The sequence below is a fragment of the Homalodisca vitripennis genome, unplaced genomic scaffold (assembly GCF_021130785.1).
Source record: "Homalodisca vitripennis isolate AUS2020 unplaced genomic scaffold, UT_GWSS_2.1 ScUCBcl_2549;HRSCAF=7433, whole genome shotgun sequence".
Taxonomy (NCBI): Eukaryota; Metazoa; Arthropoda; class Insecta; order Hemiptera; family Cicadellidae; genus Homalodisca; species Homalodisca vitripennis.
Window position 1 is genome coordinate 51,828 of NW_025778688.1, and position 5,479 is coordinate 57,306.

Sequence of the window (5,479 nt, forward strand, 5' to 3'; positions counted from 1 at the left end):
TGTTATTAATAATAATATTTTATACAAGTACCAGTCTGGTTATAGATCTAATTTTAGTACACAGAATGCTTCAGTTTGTATAACTGATGATGTAAGAAGGGCAATAGATAATAGAGAACTAACCATTATGATTTTATTAGATTTTTCACAAGCTTTTGATAATGTTCATCACGAATTGCTATTGTCTATTTTGCGGTCTTATAGTTTTAGTGATGCTGTTGTAAGTTGGTTTGGGTAATATTTAAATAATAGACAACAAAGAATCAGAACAAGTAATGGTTTATTGTCAGAATGGAAATGTAACGCAGTATGCGTTCCGCAAGTATCTACATTATCAGCTCTATTGTTTTCTTTATACATAAATAAAATATGTGATCCTTTAATTTTCTCTAAAAAAATGCTTTATGCAGATGACTTACAATTTTATATTCATTCTTCTGTAGATATAATAGTTGATGCTGTTAATTACTTGAATTCAGATTTAAGTACACTTTTTCAATGGTGCAATAACCATGACTTAAAACTTAATATTGCAAAGTGTAAACCAATAATCTTGGGTACAAGTAGATTATTAAATACAATAAATCTTAAAAATATTCCTAAATTCATAATTGTTAATAATGAATTAGCATATGAAGACACAGTAACAAATGTAGGTTTAAGAATAATGAATAATTTGTCATGGTCAGATCAAGTAGATTACATACATAGAAAAGTGCTCCATGTTAGTTTTGTCAGTATTTTTGTGTAGAATATCCACCTTCTGATTACGCTAATGTTGCTTTTTGTGATGTAAATAATACTCTTTTAAGTAAGTTACAGATACCTCAAAATGCTTGTATAAGATTTATTTTCAATTTATGATTGAATCAACATGTAACTAATTATTATAAGAAATTGGGTGTGATTAAAATAAAAGAAAGATTAGAGTATAATACGCTGCCTTTAGCTTACACAACACTTAAAAGAGAAGAGCCAGCATACCTATGAGATATGTACATTTACGCTAAACAAGATTTGGTGGAAATACCTTGCAATATCCTTTACATAGAATAGTAATATATACTATTTCTTTTCATACTCAGTCAATTAGGTTATTGAAATCATTGGAAGGTAGTATCAGGAAATGTAATAGAAATAAATAAACAAATGTCAAATAAAAATATTGATAAGGATAATCTCAAATATGAATGTTTAGCATTAAAATGGGAGGGCCTTTATAATAACGATTCAATTGAAGATAAAGTTAATATTTTGTGAGAAATTTTGTTATCTTTATATAATAGGTATATTCCAGAACGGGCGTATTTGTACAAAAAGAAACCCTTGTCCATGGATTGATGGGAATTTAAAAATAGTAATGAACCAACGAAACTCTCTGTATAAGCGCTATGTACCTACTAAAATCCTATTATATGGGAGAATTACAGAGTGTTACGAAATAGTATTAAAAGACAAGTCAGAGACGCTCGAAATAAACACTTTGACGACTTTTATAAAACAGACGTTCGAGTAGATTGTTTTGGAAAACAATTAGAGTTCAGGGGCGGGTAAAGAGTCTAAAAATTTAAGTGATCCTGTTGTTGATATTAATGAATTAAATTCGTTTCTTGTGGAATTAATAATGATATTGATGTTAAAATTATTGACTATTATAATTGTATAAGAGAATTTAATATGAGAATTGATGATTATTTTAGTTTTAGTCAGGTTAACACAAATGGTATATGTAAGGGTTATTTCAAAGATATGTTCAAATGCCATTAGAAGTGATGGGATACACTTGAAGTGTTTAAAGTTGATTTTTAACGAAGTTAAAGATGTCATATGCCATGTGTAAATTTTTCTTTAATGAATAGTGAAGATCCCTAGCAATGTAAGCTTTATCTTATTACCTTTGCCTAAGATACCAGATCCAAGAGAATGTAAGAACTATAGAGCTATAAATTTCCTTTGTGTATTTGGAAAAATAATTGATAAGATAGTGTACCAACAAGTGTGTAAATTTGTGTGTGATAACTAATTATTGTATAAATATCAGTCTGGTTATAGTACTTTTAATACTCAAACGGCGATTATAAATGTAATAGATGATATAAGACGAGCAATGGACAGTAGAAAATTAACGGTGTTAATATTACTAGAATTTCGTCGTGCTTTTGATTGTGTTCATAATCAATTAATGTTAGCAATATTGGACTCCTATTGGTTTAATGATAATGTAATAACATGGTTTAGTTCATATTTAAATGGTAGGTTGCAACAGATTAAAATTGGAAGTGGCCGATACTCAGACTGGAAGAGTAACACAGTCGGTGTACCACAAAGCTCCACCTTATCAGATTTGTTGTTTTCCTGTTGTTTCCCTTTGTATGTAAATAGAATGTGTAATTCTTTGATGTTTTGTAAATCCATGCTATATGCAGATGATCTGCAGTTATACATTCACGCTGATGTTAATAACATAAGTTATGCTATACAAAGTTTAAACTCAGATTTGAATACACTCCTTATATGGCTCATGGTTTAAGTTTAAATATTGCCAAGTACAAACCTATTAGTTTAGGAACTAGTAGACTTTTAAATACCTTATATTACAGTATAATAAGAGGTGGAGTGGAGGTGGTGGTGGTGGAGGTTAAATGGTAGAGAGGACTTTTAAGTCCTAACTTTGCCTCTGTAAATAAAGACATTTTTCATTTCATTTAATTTTTCATTTTATAATCAACAATGTGGTCATAGATGGTGTTGTTTTGCCATATGAGAAAAATGTTTTGAATCTTGGATTTTGCATTTCAAATAGTTTGTCATGGTTAGATTTTATATATATACAGGGTGATTCATGAAGTTCTCCCCCCACTTCTACACCACATTGTACTAGTAAAAATAATGAAAAAATGTTATATAAACATAGGTCCGAAAACGCTTCGTTAGCGAGTTACAGCTAGCGAAAGATTTCGCCTGAATTCCTGGGTAAAGAGTAACATAAAGCCATACTGAACTTTTGGAAAGGTTAATTAAGTAAGAAATATAATGGATTCTTATGTATTTTTACCTGATAAAGCTAATAAAATAGGTTTCAGAACTGTACCTGTAGTAGTTTTTTAGGGATTCAGGGTTAAATGCAAAAAATTGGGGCACGAAACAATGTTTTTTTAAGTTTGATGTACAATAACTTTGTTAAATTGGTAATAAATACATAAAATCAACAAACATTAATTGTAAAGAATTTAATTCTGAGAAAATTGATATAATCAAAGTCTAAAATAAAACAGAAATAAGTACCAAAAACTCGATTTTATTCTGTATAATACATTACTAGCTGTAAAGAAATACCGTACGGTATTTAGTTAAAATAAAACAAAAACAAAATGTTTGTTCCTTAATGATGAGATAAATTGAACAAACAAGATTAACTGTTAAATAAATTTGTTTGTAAATAAAAATATCATGTTTTATTACGTTGTATTTTTTTTTTAATAAAAATTTACATCAAATGTTCGAAAATAAATGAAGCAAACATTTTCCCATTATTGTTTACTAATCATCGAAATGCAGTTTTTTGTTTTATTAATTTCTAAGTTGGTAATGCACGAATAACAGCTGATCAACAATGGTATTCTGTACTGTTACGTTAGAACTGTGTATTAGTGGTGTTTTGCAAATGCAATTTTTCTGTGAGTTATAATTCGATTGTTTATTCAGCGAAAAAATGCCTTACTTATTTACATCAGAGGAATACGCTGATATGGTTCTTATTTTGGGTTACTGTAATGGTAATGCTAGAGCTGCTGTAGAAGAATAACGTTACCCTAATAGGAGGATTCCAGATACCAAAACAATGTCAGGAACTTTTCGTACTCTTCGGGAAACAGGATCACTACCAAGTACTTATTTCTTATATATATATAGTACTTATATATATATACAGGGTGTATATTATGTCTGGAAACACCCAAAATATATCCTTTAATAATTTAAATATAAATTTGAAACCTCTTACAATCGTGATAGAGATTGGGCATCTACTTTTTGGAACAATGTTTTGTTATGTCACACCAAACGGGGGACGTCCTGCCGAGGGTTATCGTGAATATTTTTAATGGAAGCCTATACCTTGTGATACATAATTTTAAAGGTAATAGCTTACTGAATTGAATGCCACAAACCGCATCTCAAGGGAATTATTCTATCAGAAAATAGAGGCATTTTTAGTATTGAAATTTACTGATGTTCAACAATGTTAATTTTAACATGGTTCTTGCCACAAAATGTGTTACACTAATTTTTTAGCATTTTTTTAAATGTTCAATTAAATAAAACAAAAATTTTATTTTAAGCTGGTTCTATTAGCACAAATTTGCCAGTTTTTATTACAGTACAATTATGGAAATACTTATGTTATTGATTTCTTATTACAAATAAAAAATAATGTATGCTGTTAGAAAAGTCTTACAACAAAACGTTTTACCTGCATTTGGTGTCAAAGCTGTGTTCGAACTGTGTTTCTTCTACGGTTTGACAATGAGCCAAATCTTGTGTAAAATGATTCGACAGAGTTGCCTAACATTTCTTCAGTTATCAAAGCAATCTCCTCTATAATTCCTGTTTCTTAGGTCTTCCAAATTATGAGGCTTTCTTCTATAAACATTGGATAGAAGAAACGTTTGCCTCATCAGAAAATAGTATATTGTTGGTCAGAAAAATCTCTATTGTCATCACATTTGCGCATCACAAGTTCACAAAAATCAACTCTTCTGTCGTAATCATCCTCACTTAAACTGTTGGACTAAATGAACTTTAAATGGTTTGTATTTATTAATTTTCAAAATCTTACTCACAAGACATAGGGTGCATATCATGTTGCTGTGCAGCTTTTCTGAGCGATGTATGTGGGTCTTCAATAAATGTTTGCAAAACATCTAGTGCATGTTTCTTCATCTGTTGCAGATTGTATCCTACCCGACTTTGGCCGATTACGTACACTCCCTGTCATTTCAAAACGCTCAATAGTTTTTGATATTGTTGAAAACACTTATGGGATTCCTTTCTGGGAAAGTGTCATTAAACAAATTACAAACTTCCCGATAAGATCTTTGACGATCGCCATATCCTCGCATCATCAACAGAGTAATTCGTTCTCTTTCAGACAATTCCATTAAAATTGCCAAATAAAAAACTGAACTACTGTAATTAGATAACTTGTTGACAGCAATGCTTCGGAGACACTGATTAACTCGACAGGAATGATATGACCTTTGTCCATTTGTAATTCCCAAGCTTAGACCTTCTAGTGAAAGCTCCATGCTCAACAAACTGAAACCTGTAGACCAGATGATAAATAACACAATAATGTTTCTCATAGGCTAGTGACCTTTTTCTCTTTAAACCTTCCTGCTGACTGGAAAACACCAAGTACAGATTCATAAGTAATCAGAGAAAGTGACTCATAAGTTTTATTTCATTGTAATAAAAACTG